The following is a 21,818-nucleotide window of genomic DNA, read 5'->3' as shown; positions in this document are numbered from 1 at the left end:
TGGGATGCCATCCGTTAGACCATGGTCTGCTACAAGACCATGGTGCTTGCCTACGGAGCTGTGAGGGGAACGGCACCTCCGTACCTTCAGGCTCTGATCAGTCCCTACACCCAAAGAAGTGCATTGCGTTCATCCACCTCTGGCCTGCTCGCCTCCCTACCTCTGCGGAAGCACAGCTCCCGCTCAGCCCAGTCAAAACTGTTTGCTGCTCTGGCACCCCAATGGTGGAACAAGCTCCCTCACGACGCCAGGACAGCGGAGTCAATCACCACCTTCCGGAGACACCTGAAACCCCACCTCTTTAAGGAATAACTGGGATAGGATTAAGTAATCCTTCTAACCCTCCCCCCAAAAAAGATATAGATGTACTATTGTAAAGTGGTTGTTCCACTGGATATCATAAGGTGAATGCACCAATTTGTAAGTCGCTCTGGATAAGAGCATCTGCTAAATGACGTAAATGTAAATAAATACGGAACCGTTCCGTATTTTCACTGAAAGAATAAACATTTTGTTTTCAAAATGATAGTTTCCGGATTTGACCATATTAATGACCTAAGGCTCGTATTTCTGTGTGTTATTATGTTATAATTAAGTCTATGATTTGATAGAGCAGTTTGACTGAGCGGTGGTAGGCAGCAGCAGGCTCGTAAGCATTCATTCAAACAGCACTTCCGTGCGTTTGCCAGCAGCTCTTCGCTGTGCTTCAAGCATTGAGCTGTTAGGACTTCAAGCCTATGAACTGCCGAGATTAGGCTAGTGTAACCGATGTGAAATGGCTAGCTAGTTAGTGGGGTGCGCGCTAATAGCGTTTCAATCGGTGACGTCACTCGCTCTGAGACCTTGAAGTAGTTGTTCCCCTTGCTCTGCAAGGGCCGCAGTTTTTGTGGAACGATGGCTAACGATGCTTCAAGCGGATCCTGTTTGGTAGCTTCCCACCCCAACCTCACTCTCGCTCTGCAAGCCTTGGGAAAGTCTATGGGCCAAATACACCCTCCCATTCTGAAATTCAAAATAATGCATGGTCAGGTGTAGGTGAACCCCCTCAAAAATCGTGATTCTTCCAAACTAACAGTGACACAAAACAAGCACAACAGAAGAATTGTTCCACACTATCTGTCATATCCCAGTCTCCTGACAGACATTTTAACTGTTTTTTTGTTGTCACGAGACTAGTACAAACCTAAAAATCAAACACTGAATCAAATGAACATAGAAAAAAAAGATAGTGCTGCTTGACACATTTTGAATGATAAATTGGACCCAAAAGGGGCATGGCCTGAAATCATGACACTAAATTATTAGTCACTAAAACAGCAGAGGCCTCCTTGGAAAGTAGTTTGGGGCCATGTTGGTCTAACACACAGCTACATAACCTGGGGTGTGAGCCAGCTAAAACAAGAGAGCTGCCACCCCAGCAGCTGAGAGAGCCACAGAAGAATACTAGTGATATTATTCCAAACAGGAATAGGTCTATAGAACCATTCCTTTAAAATTAAATCAGATATTATAGGAAGTGATCTAGACTAAGATAAATGTTTAGCACAACAAGACCGAGAAAGACTAGGTTATAGCCTAGTTATTAAGGGCGGGACTGCTCCAAATGCTTTGTCATGTCACATTGTGCAATCATGTAAGGTCACTCAATATGACCTACATTACTTAAGTAGGCTTACACCAAGACCTAGATGTGTTTTTTGCACTTGCTCCACTATAGGCCCAGCACTTAGAAAACCTTGCCTATCTAGGCCTACGAGACATCTTGCTCCACCAACTTCCATCAAGCCTGGACAAGAAATTAGGTCCAGCTGTACAGGCACTCTCATGATAAATCTGCATTGCCTGTGGTAGCGCACAGGGGGAGCATCAAATAAACTGGTAGGCCTACTGCTAAGAAAGATGCACAGGTCTGGAATAACTGATATTTCAGAATTTTGGTGACCTCTGCCAACCCTTCACATAGTCGTATTCAGAACCTCATGAAGCAAAAAAACAACATTTTGAGGCTACTATTAAAGGGAGTTGAACTTCCTGATTTGGCTTCGTTTATCGGCTTGGTCATTAAATGCAGCGGCCATGACTGAAGCCAAAGTAGAGTTGTCTTGGGGGGGGGGTTAAATGTGGGCGTCCTGTGTGTGTTTTCCCACGTGGCAAGCGTTCGTACATAACTTGAAACAGTCTAACCAGGTCTTGTGTCTTGTAGTTGCCTAGGCTAGTTAGTGCTAGCCAAATACTTTCCCCAATTAGCAGGCTGGTGTGCAACTGTGGCAAAGTTGGTTTGACATTGGATAGCCTATTTCTGGGGCTAGTTAAGCACCGTCAATAGATTACGCAATGTAAATGGGACAATATTTTCACATCTTTTAGTTGTCTCATTAAAATGCCTCAATATTTGTATATGCATTTTTACAATCTATAGTACGTTTGAGGTTAAGTCATTGAAATTTGTAGCTACTGACATTAAAATATTGTCCCATGTAGGCCTACGTTGTGTAATTTACTGATATCCCTAAGGAGGCTAGTTGGGGACTATCGAATGTGAAACCAATTTGACCATGGACAATACGATGGGGTCGCGTGCAGCTACGCATTCCGAATTGAGGATTACTTGGGTGCTGCCAGCTGTGGACAGGATTGAAATAAACTTAAGCCAAGGAAAACTGTTACAGTACCCTTTATTTAATTTTTTCCTTTAAAACTCACAAATCTCTGTTTTGGACAAGACTGACTATATGACCAAATGAGAATTAGCTTTTTAAGGGCAGTCATTCTTTAAAGTCAGCCCTCTATGCATCCTTACAAAATGAGAGTGATCTGCACTTCCAGTGAAGGGGGAGCAGGGTTGTTGGATGTCACTAGTGCACAGCAGAAAGACTTGCCATTTCATGTTTGGCCCACTAAGTCATTCATCATGTGAAACATGAACCTCACTTTACAGTCGAGAGGGAGAGCAGCTAGAGCCTAAGGCCCAATATGAAAACGGTAAGGCTAGCCACTGTACCTGAAGATACTCAGGCTTTACAATTATATTGTTCCATTGTTATCAACATATAGCCTTAAGTCAGCCTTTTCCAAAGACGGACAATTGGGATGTCCTATTCCGATTTCATCCTCAGTCAGGACAAGATGATGGATGACCACATCTCTAAATGTGTCAGTTCTATTTTAGTTTAATCAAAGTTTCCCTGTGATCTCAGTGAGTGTGTAACACCCTCTCACCACCGCAAAAATCACGAGTGATGATATAGAAGGGCTGATAAGACAACCAAGGCTGTGTGAGTTGCGTCAATGATGATAAATGTTGCCCAGTGGTAGGCCCATACCCCTGGGCTGGAGGAAAGGTGGAGAGGGGTTAGGAAGTGGCACAGTAGTCCGAAACACAGCAGCTCAGAGATGGCCAAAAACACTGGAACAACAGCTTAAGCTATTTGGTTAGACTGATTTATGAACTTTATGAAGTGGCATACAAGACTGTCAACTATAGCCTGAAGAGCTACTACTGTAAATGGAAAACCTATATCGCATATAAGTCTAGCCTAATCACAGCTTTAAAAGAAACAAAATCTTATGAGCGTGTAATAGCACCAAGCCTTCCTTGTTATGTACTAATAGTCCATCATTCTCAGCAAGTCAAATGTACCAGGGATCAGTCAGAAATAGGATCAAGAGATCATAAAGTGACGAAACAGAGTACAGACACTTCACAACTAGAGGAAGTCAAACAATGGTCTGATTACTGACTGAAGCTGAGCCCACAAGCTCATTACATAACTGCACCCCTACGTCTGAGGAGGCCGAGCTTGTCTGGTGGAGGAATGAAGTAAAATCAAGCCCATTCACCCAGTTCCTACTGACCTTCAGAATACTGCAACTACAACTAAGCATACCGCACAGCAGCAATGGTCTTGCTGTACAAGTCAGCATAACGCAGCTCAACTGAAGTTGCCCACTTCTTGCTTTGCATAGCTGCAGAAACGTAAAAGGCAGGAGCCCTGGACAAAGCACAGTCCAAGACTATAGGCTACACACTGCAAGGCAACGAATAACAAGACATCATAAGAGACAGAGCTGTCCAACATTTGCCCAATGTCATGCTACGCTGATCTTACTTTGCTACCTGACTACCTCACGGTTTTTAGTTTTTCATTACCGTATATTTTTTGTTTTTCCCCTCACTCAACTTTTTTCATTCAACTTTTTCACCCCGGAGGTTTTATCTGGACATGGTTCGTCAGGACTTCAAACAGCCGAAGCTAAGTAACATTAACATGATGCCTTCTAATTGCAGTCGTTGTACTTATAATATACAGGAGAACGATCGCCTTACGGCAAGGATAGCTGTGCTGCAAGCCCAGCTTCAGACGCAATCGTTAGGCAAGGGTAAGCCGAAGCTAAGTAACATTAACATGATGCCTTCTAATTGCAGTCGTTGTACTTATAATATACAGGAGAACGATCGCCTTACGGCAAGGATAGCTGTGCTGCAAGCCCAGCTTCAGACGCAATCGTTAGGCAAGGGTAATTTCAGTGTAGGAAAGGATGAAACAGCATCTGTGCCACCAGTAAGTACAGATAGTAACGTTAGTATAAACCCCCTCGCACGGTCCCCGCAGCCGGACATCTTTCTCATGGCTTCTGGAGGGAAACGCTGTAGGAATGCTCAACCGGTGTCGCTTATTCAGCCGACAGAAACTTTCAACCGGTTCTCCCCATTAAGCGAGTCGGAGGCCGAAACTTCTCTGGTCTCTACTCCTCCCGTTGTGGGGTCTGAGACGCCGAAGAAGGCTCCCACCATTAGCTCTGACAAATTGAAAACCCTAGTCATTGGCGACTCCATTACCCGCAGTATTAGACTTAAAACGAATCATCCAGCGATCATACACTGTTTACCAGGGGGCAGGGCTACCGACGTTAAGGCTAATCTAAAGACGGTGCTGGCTAAAGCTAAAACTGGCGAGTGTAGAGAGTATAGAGATATTGTTATCCACGTCGGCACCAACGATGTTAGGATGAAACAGTCAGAGGTCACCAAGCGCAACATAGCCTCAGCGTGTAAATCAGCTAGAAAGATGTGTCGGCATCGAATAATTGTCTCTGGCCCCCTCCCAGTTAGGGGGAGTGATGAGCTCTACAGCAGAGTCTCACAACTCAATCGCTGGTTGAAAACGGTGTTCTGCCCTCCCAAAAGATAGAATTTGTAGATCATTGGCCCTCTTTCTGGGACTCACCCACAAACAGAACCAAGCCTGGCCTGTTGAGGAGTGACGGACTCCATCCTAGTTGGAGGGGTGCTCTCATCCTATCTACGAACATAGACAGGGCTCTAACTCCTCTAGCTCCACAATGAAATAGGGTGCAGGCCAGGCAGCAGGCTGTTAGCCAGCCTGCTAGTTTAGTGGAGTCTGCCACTAGCACAGTCAGTGTAGTCAGCTCAGCTTTCCCTATTGAGACCGTGTCTGTGCCTCGATCTAGGTTGGGCAAAATTAAAGATGGCGGTGTTCGCTTTAGCAATCTCACTAGTATAAAGACCTCCTCCATTCCTGCCATTATTGAAAGAGATGGTGATACCTCACATCTCAAAATTGGGTTACTTAACCTGTTGGGGATAGGGGGCAGTATTTGCACGGCCGGATAAAAAACGTACCCGATTTAATCTGGTTACTACTCCTGCCCAGTAACTAGAATATGCATATAATTGTTTGATTTGGATAGAAAACACCCTAAAGTTTCTAAAACTGTTTGAATGGTGTCTGTGAGTATAACAGAACTCATTTGGCAGGCCAAAACCTGAGAAGATTCCAAACAGGAAGCGCTCTCTCTGACTATTTCTTGGCCTTCTTGATCATCTCTAACCAAAACAGGGGATCTCTGGCATAACGTGACATTTTCTAACGCTCCCATAGGCTCTCAGAAGGCGCCAGAACGATGAATGGTGACTTTGCATGCCATGGCTGAAAAACATTAGCGCATTTGTATAGTGGTCGATCTGAGGACAATGAGACTGGAGGCGCGTGCACGAGCCGACACCATGTTTACTTTCTCTCTCTTTGAACGAAACAACGACTCCCGGTCGGAATATTATCGCATAAAAATTGATTTTAAACAGCGTTTGACATGCTTCAAAGTACGGTAGTGTCTTGAACGCACGAACAAAACGTCGCTATTTGTAATTTAGTAATTTAGTAAATTCACCAGAAGTGTTTGGTGGGAATGCTAGTCACATGCTAGTCACATGCTAATGTAAAAAGCTGTTTTTTGATATAAATATGAACTTGATTGAACAAAACATGCATGTATTGTATAACATAATGTCCTAGGATTGTCATCTGATGAAGGTCATCAAAGGTTAGTGCTGCATTTAGCTGTGGTTTGGGTTTATGTGACATTATATGCTAGCTTGAAAAATGGGTGTCTGATTATTTCTGGCTGGGTACTCTGCTGACATAATCTAATGTTTTGCTTTCGTTGTAAAGCCTTTTTGAAATCGGACAGTGTGGTTAGATTAACGAGAGTCTTGTCTTTAAAATGGTGTAAAATAGTCATATGTTTGAGAAATTGAAGTAATAGCATTTCTAAGGTATTTGAATATCGCGCCACGGGATTACACTGGCTGTTGAGTAGCCTAGCCCATAGAGGTTAATGTTAGATCCCTCACTTCCAAGGCAGTTATAGTCAATGAACTTATCACTGATCATAATCTTGATGTGATTGGCCTGACTGAAACATGGCTTAAGCCTGATGAATTTACTGTGTTAAATGAGGCCTCACCCCCTGGTTACACTAGTGACCATACCCCCCGTGCATCCGGCAAAGGCGGAGGTGTTGCTAACATTTATGATAGCAAATTTCAATTTACAAAAAAAAAAAACAATGACGTTTTCGTCTTTTGAGCTTCTAGTCATGAAATCTATGCAGCCTACTCAATCACTTTTTATAGCTACTGTTTACAGGCCTCCTGGGCCATATGCAGTGTTCCTCACTGAGTTCCCTGAATTCCTATCAGATCTTGTAGTTATAGCAGATAATATTACAATTTTTGGTGACTTTAACATTCACATGGAAAAGTCCACAGACCCACTCCAAAAGGCTTTCGGAGCCATCATCGACTCAGTGGGTTTTGTCCAACATGTCTCTGGACCTACTCACTGCCACAGTCATACTCTGGACCTAGTTTTGTCCCATGGAATAAATGTTGTGGATCTTAATGTTTTTCCTCATAATCCTGGATTATCGGACCACCATTTTATTGCGTTTGCAACAAATAATCTGCTCAGACCCCAACCAAGGAGCATTAAAAGTCGTGCTATAAATTCTCAGACAACCCAAAGATTCCTTGATGCCCTTCCAGACTCCCTCTGCCTACCCAAGGACGTCAGAGGACAAAAATCAGTTAACCACCTAACCGAGGAACTCAATTTAACCTTGCAGAATACCCTAGATGCAGTTGCACCCCTAAAAACATCTGTCATAAGAAACTAGCTCCCTGGTATACAGAAAATACACGAGCTCTGAAGCAAGCTTCCAGAAAATTGGAACGGAAATGGCGCCACACCAAACTGGAAGTCTTCCGACTAGCTTGGAAAGACAGTACTGTGCAGTATCGAAGAGCCCTCACTGCTGCTCGATCATCCTATTTTTCCAACTTAATTGAGGAAAATAAGAACAATCCGAAATATATTTTTGATACTGTCGCAAAGCTAACTACAAAGCAGCATTCGCAAATGGAGGATGGCTTTCACTTCAGCAGTAATACATTTATGAACTTCTTTGAGGAAAAGATCATGATCATTAGAAAGCAAATTACTCCTCTTTAAATCTGCGTATTCCTCCAAAGCTCCATTGTCCTGAGTCTGCACAACTCTGCCAGGACCTAGGATCAAGGGAGATAAAGTGTTTTAGTACTATATCTCTTGACACAATGATGAAAATAATCATGGCCTCTAAACCCTCAAGCTGCATACTGAACCCTATTCCAACTAAACTACTGAAAGAGCTGCTTCCTGTGCTCGGCCCTCCTATGTTGAACATAATAAACGGCTCTCTATCCACCGGATGTGTACCAAGCTCACTAAAAGTGGCAGTAATAAAGCCTCTCTTGAAAAAGCCTCTCTTGACCCAGAAATTATAAAAAACTATCGGCCTATATCGAATCTTCCATTCCTCTCAAAGAATTTAGAAAAAGCTGTTGCGCAGCAACTCACTGCCTTCCTGAAGACAAACAATGTATACGAAACGCTTCAGTCTGGTTTTAGACCCCATCATAGCACTGAGACTGCACTTGTGAAGGTGGTAAATGACCTTTTAATGACGTCAGACCGAGGCTCTGCATCTGTCCTCGTGCTCCTAGATCTTAGTGCTGCTTTTGATACCATCGATCACCACATTCTTTTGGAGAGATTGGAAACCCAAATTGGTCTACATGGACAAGTTCTGGCCTGGTTTAGATCTTATCTGTCGGAAAGATATCAGTTTGTCTCTGTGAATGGTTTGTCCTCTGACAAATCAATTGTAAATTTCGGTGTTCCTCAAGGTTCCGTTTTAGGACCACTATTGTTTTCACTATATATTTTACTTCTTGGGGATGTCATTCGAAAACATAATGTTAAATTTCACTGCTATGCGGACGACACACAGCTGTACATTTCAATGAAACATGGGGAAGCCCAAAAATTGCCCTTGCTAGAAGCCTGTGTTTCAGACATAAAGAAATGGATGGCTGCAAACTTTCTACTTTTAAACTCGGACAAAACAGAGATGCTTGTTCTAGGTCCCAAGAAACAAAGAGATCTTCTGTTGAATCTGACAATTAATCTGGATGGTTGTACAGTCGTCTCAAATAAAACTGTGAAGGTCCTCGGCGTTACTCTGGACCCTGATCTCTCTTTTGAAGAACATATCAAGACTGTTTCAAGGAAAGCTTTTTTCCATCTACGTAACATTGCAAAAATCTGAAACTTTCTGTCCAAAAATGATGCAGAAAAATTTATCCATGCTTTTGTTACTTCTAGGCTGGACTACTGCAATGCTCTACTTTCCGGCTACCTGGATAAAGCACTAAACAAACTTCAGTTAGTGATAAATACGGCTGCTAGAATCCTGACTAGAACCAAAATATTTGATCATATTACTCCAGTGCTAGCCTCCCTACACTGGCTTCCTGTTAAGGCAAGGGCTGATATCAAGGTTTTACTGCTAACCTACAAAGCATTACATGGCCTTCCTCCTACCTATCTTCCCGATTTGGTCCTGCCGTACATACCTACACGTACGCTACGGTCACAAGACGCAGGCCTCCTAATTGTCCCTAGAATTTCTAAGCAAACGGCTGGAGGTAGGGCTTTCTCCTATAGAGCTCCATTTTTATGGAATGGTCTGGTCATCGGATGGGGCCACAGTGTCTTCTGATCCCTCCCGTCTCAGCCTCCAGTATTTATGCTGCAGTAGTTTGTGTGTCGGGGGGCTAGGGTCAGTCTGTTACATCTGGAGTATTTCTCTTGTCTTATCCGGTGTCCTGTGTGAATTTAAATATGCTCTCTCTAATTCTCTCTTTCTCTCGGAGGACCTGAGCCCTAGGACCATGCCTCAGGACTACCTGGCATGATGACTCCTTGCTGTCCCCAGTCCACCTGGCCGTGCTGCTGCTCCAGTTTCAACTGTTCTGCCTGCGGCTATGGAACCCTGACCTGTTCACCGGACGTGCTTGTTACACCCTCGACATCTACTATGATTATTATTATTTGACCATGCTGGTCATTCATGAACATTTTAACATCTTGACCATGTTCTGTTATAATATCCACCCGGACACAGCCAGAAGAGGACTGGCCACCCCTCATAGCCTGGTTCCTCTCTAGGTTTCTTCCTAGGTTTTGGCCTTTCTAGGGAGTTTTTCCTAGGGAGTTTTTCCTAGCCACCGTGCTTCTTTCACATGCATTGCTTGCTGTTTGGGGTTTTAGGCTGGGTTTCTCTACAGCACTTTGAGATATCAGCTGATGTACGAAGGGCTATATAAAATACATTTGATTTGATTTACGCTAAGCAACTTAACACCATGGTAGTCAACACAATGCAAATCATTGAGTGCCCATTAAACATGGCGCAGGAACACAGCAATATCTGTGATCAGTCAGGAGCCGAGAAGACCCTACAAGTCCATACTGTCGTTTCTGTTCCACATCTCGCCTTTACAGGAATCTGTCTATATTTTTTTTAATTCTCCTGTTCTGCTAGCAAATTTGTGTGTTGCTAATGGTACCATCAATATTTTCTCCATTTGGTTGAGTAAATGTGCTTAACCAGTTCAGGTGGCGAGACTAACATCTCCAATTTTCAATGCCTTCCAGCTCTTAGCCAAATCAACAGGCGCAAGAGTTCGGGGAAACAAATGGTTGTTACTCGTTTTCCCTTTGAATTAGGCCTGGTCTTTTGGTCATCTTCTATTCATTCATGAACTCAGAGATTCCAGTCTTGATCAAGGCTTGGACACCAGCTGAGGTAAGCTGTGCAACTGAATACAAAGACACACTGCTCATGCGCAAACCGAAAGAGAAAGGGGGAGAAAGAGATAGAGCTGATGTCAGAGATTCCATGGGATGACCACCCTAAGAGAAGGCATGTTGCTGGAGTCATTGCTTAGAGATGTCCAGTCATCACCCAGAAATCTGCCCCTTTCACCCTTCCTCTCGCCAACACACACCTGGATCAGCTTATCCCGTCAGCACCAACTCTTTAGCCCCCAAAATGCCTCAGATAAAACTAGAAGTTCACATCAACATCATCCCATCTGAAGGAGACTATAAAACAAAGTGGCATCAAAGATTGAATGGCCTAAGGGGATCCCACGTGTTGTCTAAGCCTGCTGTAAGCATTCAGTAACGCTTGTTCCCAGTCTTCCCTCACTCCTTAAATACTCAAGCTTCTCATTCCATGTGATAGCTAATTGTTGACCCTGTATGTTGTACTGTGGGAAAAAAAGGAGACTTTGAACAGTTTGTTACCACAGCTAGAAATGCATACAGAAAGCCAGCCCCTTATCGGCAAGGTGGCAAAATTACAACAGACCACAGCCTAAAAATACCCCTCCATAATCATGAACCAAATGTATCACCTCCCCACTGTGCAAAGTTTTTAAACAGCAGACAACTGAAAGAAAACAGAGGCGGGGAAACCGACAAAAAGTTCCGGCGAGCAAACAAGACAGCTAAGCTATGTCTGCAAGTGTCATTGCTCGGAAGCTTGTCTACAAGACAAAACATCCCTGACAGGCTCCTTGCTCGCTCTCTCCGGTGAATCTGCTGAACTTCAATGGGTAAATGGGTTATGTCACCAGTAAGGTGTGCAGTGTTCTCTGACAGCATAGGACTAGTGACTGCAGGCTTTTCAGTAGTAACTGGCAGTGTAGGCTAACTCCAGTAGGGTACAGAAGGGTTAGGGGGCCTGGTAGTCGGTCATTCTTTTTTTGGCAGACGGAGGCCCGATTTCCTTGTTGACATGCACGGCAGCGTGGCAGTAACTGCCAAGTTCAAGCAGTTCAAATGGGCAGAGTAATAGCTTTCCAGAGAAACTGTTTATCAAAGTGTCTGAGAGCTGATGTCATGGCTAAGCCAAGCATTTTGTGGACGAGGTCTCAACAAAGTTTCACTTACCCACAAACGGTCTTTCTCAAGTGAGGAAAAGGATGTCTCAACTCCTCCCCCCAGTTCACGATTGGTGGTGGGGGTCATGTGCATATGGCATGGAGTATTTCAGAACAGCCTGTTCTCTCCTCTCCTGCCACCATGCTCCACTGGGCACTTTATTACAGCTGCCCAGTGCCTGGCTTCAGAGGTAACCCTGCCCTGTGCCCAGGGCCTGTCGCTGTAGTCAGACCCAGTCATCAACAGTCAAGCAGTGCTAATTAACAGCCACTCATAGCAGATGGCTTCAGATGGGGATGTGGGATGCCGAGGCAGCAGCCAACAGTACTGACGCCCCTGACATATCCTCCGACTGGTGCTGTGTGCCATGCAGTGCCGTGCCATGCGGTGCTGACCCATGCCATATTGTGCCTTGCTGTGCCATGTAGCAACCTGCGAGGACACACGGGTAGTTCACAGAGAATGGTCACAGAAAGGGAGTAACAGGACAATTTACAAGGGCATGTTTGATTTGTGTGTGTTGTAATGAGACTAGGCCTACACTTTGTGCCCATCTGCTTACATGTCAATGCTCTTCAATGCTGTGGATAAACAAAATAATAGAGCTTGATTCTGTCAGCTGCAGAGTGCGAGCAGAGCGCTGCTATGCCAATGAAGGACTGCAGCACAGAGATATGCAGCAGAATTGTTTTAGTTGGACTCAGGGAACAATCTGCCCTGGTTTCAGTATTCCCGGAGAACTGCCAACCTAAACTCAGCACACCGTGGGCGGTAACTCCTCATACGGCACTAGCTGCTTTTTATTGATGTCTTGTCTTTGTGCAGAAATGCCAGCTTCTGCATCGTCCGAACACAGCTAGCCTATTTGGATGAAATTGTGCAATTAAGCAATAAGGCACGAGGGGGTGTGGTATATGGCCAATATACCCAGCTAAGGGCTGTTCTTAGGCACGACACATCGCGGAGTACAGCCCTTAGCCGTGGTATATTAGACATATACCACAAACCCCCGAGGTGCCTAATTGCTATTATAAACTGGTTACCAATGTATTGGGAGCAGTAAAAATGTAATGTTTTGTCATACCCTTGGTATACGGTCTGATACACCACGGCTGTCAGCCAATCCGCATTCAGGGCTCTAACCACCCAGTTTATAAAAGCAATTAAACCTTATGGACAGTAAAACCTGAGGGCAGTAAGAGGCATGAGACTGAATTCAAAAATGTTGACCAATATTTGCTTTCCCCAGTAGCTTAACATGCAAAAGCCATCAATGTCTTGTAGATGCCAATGAGAGTTCACAAAAACATGGTTTGTTGTGGGTATAGAACAATGAGCTAGGGCTTACATAACTCACATTTAAAAGGAGGGTGGGAGTTAGCTTTTGCATTACTCCTTCACGCATATCAGATATTTCTTAAAAGCAAACCTGCATCTTTGGCTGCACTGCTCTGTGGAAACAACCAAGAACAGTACACATCCTGACCATATTACAAAACCTGTAAATGATGTCTTAAAGTAAAAATCCTATAAAAGATTTGTTATGCATATATCTTTTTAAGGAGGCAACAGCCTTCTTGTACAAAATACACTGAATACAAAGGTCTTGATATTTGCAATTGTTCAAAAACCTACTACCATTATGATCAGAATGGGCAATATCCAAGTTGATATCTTGAATTTTAAGTCTCCCATTGACAATAGCCTAAATTAATTATGATTAATGCCGAGTTGCACCTGTGGATCTCAAGTCAGAATACTGTCAGCCCAAAATGAATGGTAAATGATCTGTTTTGCTGTGATAGAATTAGCCATGCTCTCTGAAAACACACATTAAATAACTTATTTTCAACATCGGGTAGGCCCATCCTATGTATGTGCAAGGCATACCGAACCTGTAAGCAGTCCGTGGCTAGGCTAACGGCAGTGGTTAAACAAGCATTAGCCGTGACAGGCCTGGGCACTAATGCTCATGTGAATCCCCACGTGGTGCTGGCTTAGCAGTCAAGGCAGTGAGGTGGCTTTACGTCACCCTGGGCGAGAGGCTCCTCTCCTGCGGGGATAGGATTACTGCTGTTCTGTCTTGGAGTGGAGAGAGTGGGAAGGACTGCTGTTGTGTTGTAGAGGAAGGGTGAGGAGCCAGCGGCCCTGTGATCTTACCATGGCTTCCTTCCGGGTAGAGGGCCCAGTCATGGGGGATTTTGGATCTTTTTTTATGTGAGAGGGCAAAAGTATAGCCTCTGTACCCATTCACCCCTCAATTTGGCTATACCCATCAACCTTTTGACCCGGTTGGCCCATCTGTAGAGCGATGCTGAGATAATATTGGGGATGCTTCAGAAAAGCAAAACTGGGAGCATGTGTCCCATTGTTTAATATCAGCAGAACTCAATATTTTCAACATCCTTCAATCATACCACAGTGATGCCTCTGTGAAAAGAGTTGGCATAGCAAAGTTGAGTAAAAAAAAAACACATAAAATGGTAAAAGAACAAGTCAGAGTATCCCAAAGCATTGGGCACACTCACCCAGTCTCTGGTTGAACATAAAGGAGGTAGGTACTAGGTAGGGACATGGGGAGAGGCCGGGGTGTGATTGCTGATGCATGGTTTTGAAGGCCTCGCCACCCTGACACAAACAGCCCTGGCTGCTGTGTCAAAAGGCTGGCAGGCATCCAGGCACGCAGTGGAGGGTGGGGCTGAACAGGGTTTTATGAGTCGCAGTCTGGGTGCACAGGATCTCAGAGACAAGCTTCCTATTGATTGCCCCTCTGCTGAGGAATCATGGGGATGTTTTTTCTTCCAAAGCACATCTGGTACAGTCTTGTCTGGGCTATGCGGTGTGCTGGCAAACAAGGATGCAGGGGTGCATGGTGGTGGAATTCTAGATGTCTCACATGTCATGGTTATAAAGTCTTATGAAAATGTATGGCACATACACACACACATTTATATATATATATATATATATATATATATATATATGCTGTGTAAAGCCGTAATTGTGACCACCAGTGCGAATCTGAAGAATAAATTGTTGCCTAGTTAGAGAATTTCTTCACGACGGCTAGTAGGATGTGTCCATTCATGTTAACGTTTACATTACATTTGAGTAATTTAGCAGACACTCTTATCCAGAGCGAATTAAAGTTAGTGCATTCATCTTAAGGTAGCTAGGTGAGATAACCACAAACAATATCACAGTCATTGTAAGCAACTAGGCCTAAGTAATCTCGGTTAACCCAGAACTAAAGTCATGGCGGAATTGGTCAGCTGCTCAATGAAGTTATTTTCAGGAGTCCAGGTTAACTTTGGTAACCCAAGGTCTGACCTCCCTGATGACAGCAATGAAATGCCCATGTTGCCTGGAACATTAAGCTGGCAACAACCAGGGTTGAAGGGGTGACTCCTGCATGCATGGGCCTACTAAAAGCCTAGATCTGCATTGTGTTCCCTGTAGCATTTGGTCGTGGTAGGACAAATTACAATCCTTGAACACAGAGGCAATAAGAGACGCAGAGTCATGCAGTTGTCCCACTAACCTGGAGAAGCACTCAACTATTTACTTATTAATCTGACCTTGTTTGTGGGGGTAGAGGGATCCTATGGGGATAGTTTTAATCTACATGGACCTGGCACTGAAGCTGACACTGGATCCTTGAAACACACTCTTACTGAACAGCTGTTTGGGGGAGCCCAGCGAGAGACCACTTTAAAATTGTATCTCTAGACTAGGCATTGCTGCGGCAGCAGGGTTCCACAGTGAAATATAATATTCAGTCTCTCCTACCACACAGAGACAGTCATGATGGCTAAAGCCAACCAACACAATGGTAGGCTAAATGCCTGTGTGAGAGAGAGATGAAGAGGGGGTTTAGCTTTAACTCATAACTTTACATAGGTAACACTTCAGAGCATTTATAAACTGTACAGTGACAAACCATTTAGACTAGAGCTTTGAGAGAGTGCTAGCTAAGGAGCCTGGACAGAGGGAAAGGATCCTAAAGGACAAATGGATGGAATCTGGGTTTTTCTCTCCACAGAACTGTCCAAATAAGACATGAGTGCTCACAAGGGAACTGCACACAGATCTTTCATGTGTGGATGACTTCACTGTGTGTCACACATAGGCTAAAGGACACCAATAAACTAGACAAGCACACCCTGAAAACTTCCACAATGCTCAACTGGTGATAAAACAAGCGAATTATGACGTCACCAGGTCAATAGGATAATCCCTTGCCTTGATGGATTATGGTGATAATGCTCTCTGTCATCAGTGTCATGTTTCTCCCACCTGTGATTCAGCCAGCCATCCAGTTTGACACAGTGTTGTGTTTATAAATCTCAGGGCAATTTAGAGGTAAAAAACAAACCATTTAAATGTTGGTGGAGAAGCATGAAAAGTTGCAAATTAAGCCATGAACCACAGATTTTCCATGTTTCATTGTCAAGCGTCAAAGGGCTCTATGCAAAACAATTAGTGATCACTGTCAAACAAATGCCTTCAGAAGACCATTTTGTTCCATGTGATGCTGTTGTTTTTAATTGTTTTTTTTGTGTAACATATTTGACATTTACTGCTGAATTAAAACAGTCATTCACAGCGTCTTAGTTGTACTAGAGAATCTCAATATCACAGAGGGACACTATACAGTCTCCCCAAAAGATGGCCTCAGGTGTTCTGTGTGACGCTGTATGATCAATGCATTCCTTGAAAAAGGGAAGACTTGCGTAACGAAGCCTGACGATGCAAACTTGCACTCACACCCTAGCAGTCTGCTCACTGGGGAACACTCCTCTTGCCATTTAGCCCTTCAAGCATCCCCCTGCATTGCCATTGAAATGAGTAGAAGTGGGAGGGCTAGCTGCATTTCTTCCTCCCACTGCAATAATAGATCCCTCAGAATTCCACTGTGCTTGTGCGCTCCCTCTGAATTCTACTTGTACTACTATAAAAGGCATTTGCTGCATTTGTCCCTTTTGTTTCCTTTCTCTCCCCAAGCGGTAGGCTTGATCGACTAGTGTTTTAATGCAAATAGTCATAACTCCCAAAATGATGCTTCATCTGGCAATGATGATGGTATAATGCATAGCGTACTTGTAGTGGGTGCAACACATGCGTGGGTTCAGGTCCAAGTGCATACAAACAGCAGTCAGAAAGCTGCAGAGAAGGTAGAGTTGATAAGGGTTAGACTACCCTCATTTCTCCTAACAATGTGCCTTCTTTACATAATGAAACAGAGAGAAGGCCCTGTAGGCCTAAGCAGCGAAGAGCATGTCTCTGTCCTACTTTTATGTTGCAGGTTGGCTGCCTATATCAGACTACAAGCAAACAAAATAAATTGTAAATAAAGAGCTGAATAATTCAAGTCAAAGTGTAATGCTACCATTTCACTGTAGTGGAGGTCTTTACATAAACACATACACTGTGGAGCTGTCAAAGCCTATGTCACTGGTTTCAACCATCGGGGAAGAATATTAGTGAACTAAGAGTGGCATTGAAATGTAATGTCAATGTTTTACAATTAACTAAACAATTGCCTAAATAGAGGCCATTATTAAACTCACCGGGGCAAATAACTATAAAGCAGGAGTCCCTTGCATTGATATAACATTTGATACTCTCTGCATGTCTATGGGTTTACTTTAAAACGTTAATTATAGCAAGCAACAGGGCTACGATTTGCTGAATATTTCACCAACAATTGACTGACAGAGGCCTCCCGTTTGAAGTTGCTCATTCCTCAAATAGATCCATAGGCCTAACATTAGATGGGGAGAGAATGATACAAGGAGAGTTGTATGAGGATACAAGAAGAGAGTATAATGGCTAACTAGTCAGCTAACGTTAACTTACCGTTAGTTAGCCCAAGAATGTAACGTTACTAAAGGAGCCGACTGGTATGTGTATGTCGTCTATGAATGGGCTAAGCGTTAGCTAGCTAAATTTGTTAACGAAACTAACGTTAGTTAACTAAGCATAGTACATCTTTGTCCTATCCTTTTCTGACTAACTAGGCAGATGGGCAAGAAAGAAAACTAACCAGCTAGCTAATGTTAGCGAAGTTATCCTGAACGCAGTTAACTAACGTTAGCTAACAAGGCACAGTAACCGAAGCGACATTGTTAACGGGACTTGAATTAAATTGAAAGCTAACGTTATAGCTAGCCCGTTACTAACGCAAGTTACGTTAACAAGTCTAGTTAGCTAGTAGCTAAATGAGTTATCAGGCTGGGCTTACTAGTTAACGTTAGCTAGGTAACTTAGTTAGCTACCTGGTAAATCGAACCCGCTCTGTTTCATGTTTTAGCCGTCTAGGAGTCTCCCACTTAAAACTTCCCATTTAATGAGTTAGCGAGCTAGTTCCTTCCAACTCATTAAAAGGTTCATACAAAGCCAGCTACTGGTCGTCCTGTCCAAAATGTTGCCAGCTAGCTATAATGTTACAAGCTAAAGTCGTTAGCAAGCCAGCTAGCTAACGTTAGCAGTTGAGTGTCCCTTGTCTGCTTACCTTAAGCGGCTTCGCAGATATTTCTTTCATCGTCCCATAATGGTCCTCCCTCTCGACAAATATTGTGAAAACCTCCACGTTTATTAGACCAGTTGTTCCTGACTTTGAGCGAATCCGGAGGTTGCAGTCTACAGTAAATCCAAAACAAGACTCAACGACAAAGTAGTTTCTTACAACAACAACAACAATGTCAACCAAGGCGCTTCTGAGTCAGGCCAGCTGAGGTAGCCAAATTGTCGCCTGCCAATCGCAAAACAGACTGATGTTGCCTGACAATCCAGAACACCAATGACCACACGATACTTTTTGACTGAAATGTTCCAGTGTAGTTAACGTCAAATGGAAAAGGGAGAGTGGGAGAACCTTCATACGCCGATTGGCTGCAGAGAAAGGAGAGGTAGGCAATCGATTCAAGGCTAGGGATGGGACGGGAACTGTTCCTTCGATGAGGTCATCTGGGTGATGTAGCTAATGTGCAAACTTGTGCCTTCAGAAAGTATTCATACCCCTTGACCTATTCCACATTTTGTTGTGTTACAGCATGAATTCAGTTGACTCTGGGCCAAGAGTGTGGTGGAGATTGAGGTTCACTAGAATAAGGATAATTAAGGGGACGTTTCTGTCAGCAAAGAGCCACAAAGCCAAAGTCTCACCTCCCTAAATTGTCTCCCATCGCTCAGCAATAAGATAACTGTATTCTACATACTAAACAGGACATATTTGTGAATTTGCAGCAGAAAGAAAAGTAATGTACATAAAACTCTTCAAAACAGGGTTTTGGCTCAGATTTTCAATAGCCTAGTAAAGTTGTTTAAAATGTTAACATTTAATTTATCTTCAATATTTATAGAGTAATGTCGAAAACTAAAGATATGTGTGATTATAATACTTTATGATTATATATTTGAAAAAAACTCCCTTTTTATGAACTCTAAATATACAAAAAAAGTATTCATTTTAGGAATTGAACATACTAAAACCTACATTAGATAAATAAAATCAGTATTTTTTTACAAAAAACAGCACTGATTCAAAACAGATGAAATGTTTTTTTTCTCACCTATGTACACACAATACCCCATAAATGACAAAGTGAAAACCTGTTTTTAGAAATGTTTGCAAATGTATTGAAAATGAAATACATTAATATCTCATTTAAATAAGTATTCACACCCCTTTTCTATGACACTCCAAATTGAGCTCAGGTACATCCAATTTCCTTTGATCATCCTTGAGATATCACTTCAACTTGATTGGAGTCGACCTGTGGCCAATTAAATTGTTTGGACATGATTTAGAAAGAAACACCCCTGTCTATATGAGGTCTCACAGTTGACTGTGCATGTAAGATGATTTTGAGACAAGACAAGGGTTTCCACCGGGCGCTGAGTCGAGATGGCCTGTAAGATGGTGGACAGGAAAAAAAGGAGGAAAGTGGAACATATTATAAGTAAATATGGAGTGGGGGATTTCACAAGCCTTCTGGGAGATCTGATGAAGGAGAAGATGGTGGACAGAGAAGGAAAAAAAGGAGAAAGGTGTAAAATGTTTTGAGTGAATATGGAATAGAGGATCACACAGAACTTTTGTAAGAGCTACAGAAGGAAATTGAGAGTGACGAGTGTGAGGATTAATTAAATGCGGTGGCCGGTGCAGTGGTGACCCCCAAAAAGGAACTGAGTGTAGAGGGAAGTGATGTTGTGAGGAAGGTTGCCATCAAGTGGAAGAAGAGGGATACGTGCTCCGGTAGCTCAGAGATGGAACCTGACAAGAGTGAGGGTGAAGCACCTGTGGTGAGGACCGCCAAGTTCGTACCTTGTCCTGATGATGACAGGGATGATTCTGTCCCAGTGGGAGTGAGATTTGTGGAGAGAATGGATCCTTGTATTCTAGCTGATCCATATGTGGTGTCAGGTTGGGTAGAGAAGAGGTTGGAGACTGTTGAGTTGGTGAAAGTAACTCGAAGTGGACTTTATTATGTTTCTTACGTCCAGAAGGAGCGGCCGTTCTGGACTACGGTACTAGGGACAATAACTGTGACTTGCTTTGCTCTTCAGAGCAGGGCACCGTTGAAAGGAGTGATAATGTGGGTAGCATTAAGTGTTGAGGAAGATCAGTTTTAATGGAAGATTCCTAGTCTCTGTGACGCCTGTCATTTGGTGTGACGCAGTCCCGGTGGAGAGCATGGTGAAACAGAAGACGTTGTCTGACCTGCGGTGTTTTGAGGCAGTCTTTGCCCGAAGAGGTGAAGTTAGGATGTGTTAGTTATCGCATGAGAGCTTTTATTTCCGAAAATACTACAATGTTTTAGGTGCCAAGCTTATGGTCATGTTGCAGCAGTGTGTAGGAGGGAAGTTACTAGATGTAAGAAGTGTGCAGGAGGTAATGAGATGAAGGAATGTGTAGTATCAGTGGAGAAAGTCATGTGTAAGCTGTGGGGGTGCCCATGGGGCTAGAGATCGGAGGTGTCCGGTGAGAGAAAGATAGGTTGAGGTTGCCAGGGTCAGAGTAGTATAGAAAGTGTGTGTGTATGCTGGAGCAGTGAAAACAGTGGTAGAGGAAGATGGGTACAAGGTGAGGGATCCTGAAATGATTCCTTTGAGTATGCAGAGACCAATAGAGAGGGCTGGCAATAATATGTGCTTCAGTAAGGTGGGTTTCTTAGCATTCATAGCAATGGTTGTCAACTGCACTGCATAAATGGAACGTAAGTCACAGAAAATTGAGGTTGTGTGGTGGCAGCTGCAGAGAAGAACTTGGGATTGCGATGTTTTACTGCAGAAGATTTGCAGGGGGTGTTGAGTGGTCGTGTTCTGTTCTCCCAGGCTGTTGGCCTCTAGTAGGATCAGATAGGGTTAAGTAGTGGAATAGGGTGGTGTTGTTTTTAGTGAGGGCTAATAGTTGGCAGGGTAATTTTCCCTTTCTCCCAATTTTGAATTACCGGAAGTTAATGTAGGTTGGCTGTGACTGGCCTCACACTCCAGTACAGTAGGTGGTACTGTATGCACCTAAAAGTTGGATGCGACCTGCCAACCCAATCCCAATGAAGAAGAACAATAAGTGCACCTCGGAGCAGTAACTATACCATGAAGTTCAAGGAACTGTCCGTAGATGTCCAACATAGAATTGTTATGAGGTCAGAATCGACCTGTCAATCATAATAAAGCCACATACAAACATGGTCTCTTTTTTGCTTTCTTGAGTAAGGCAGCTCAAAAATGCAGGTGTTTCAGCCTAGCACAGTTCCTTCTGTGGTGGTAGGGCTGCCAGCAGAAAATAGGGAGCGTAGAGGTTGATAATGTTCTCTAGTTGCGCTGTGATTGGATCAGTGTTCTGTCACTGACACCATGTCAACGCAAAATCTACAGGTAGAGCTTGAAAGTCAAGCCTCTTGGGTGCTGCCATAGAGTTACATTAGAAGTGCCCATCCAAGAAGGCTCAAGGTCATTGGCCACAGATAAAATGACGTGTTATTTATTTATTTCACCTTTATTTAACCAGGTAGGCAAGTTGAGAACAAGTTCTCATTTACAATTGCGACCTGGCCAAGATAAAGCAAAGCAGTTCGACAACATACAAAAACACAGAGTTACACATGGAGTAAAACAACATACAATCAATGATGCAGTAGAATAAAAAAATAAAAAAATGTTATATCTACCGTAGCT

General features: G+C 43.4%; 1 protein-coding gene across 2 annotated transcripts in view; it reads right to left on the bottom strand.

Moving 5' to 3' along the window:
- The window catches only part of LOC106605289 (OTU domain-containing protein 7B-like), a 38,461-nt gene extending 20,033 nt beyond the window's left edge, over window positions 1-18,428 (bottom strand). Inside the window, exons 1-2 of one of the 2 annotated variants that reach the window (XM_045718424.1) lie at window positions 18,151-18,402; window positions 7,805-7,870 (exon numbers count right to left, since the gene is read on the bottom strand). The gene's annotated coding sequence lies outside the window, so the exon portion shown is untranslated. Of the gene's footprint in view, window positions 1-7,804; window positions 7,871-18,150 lie in introns of both variants that reach the window. The other variant, XM_014200762.2, reaches the window with a different exon arrangement.
- Window positions 18,429-21,818: the final 3,390 nt, after the last annotated feature.

Source organism: Salmo salar, chromosome ssa05 (genome assembly GCF_905237065.1).
Source record: "Salmo salar chromosome ssa05, Ssal_v3.1, whole genome shotgun sequence".
In the NCBI taxonomy this organism is placed as follows: domain Eukaryota; kingdom Metazoa; phylum Chordata; class Actinopteri; order Salmoniformes; family Salmonidae; genus Salmo; species Salmo salar.
This window is presented reverse-complemented; position numbering and strand designations above follow the sequence as displayed.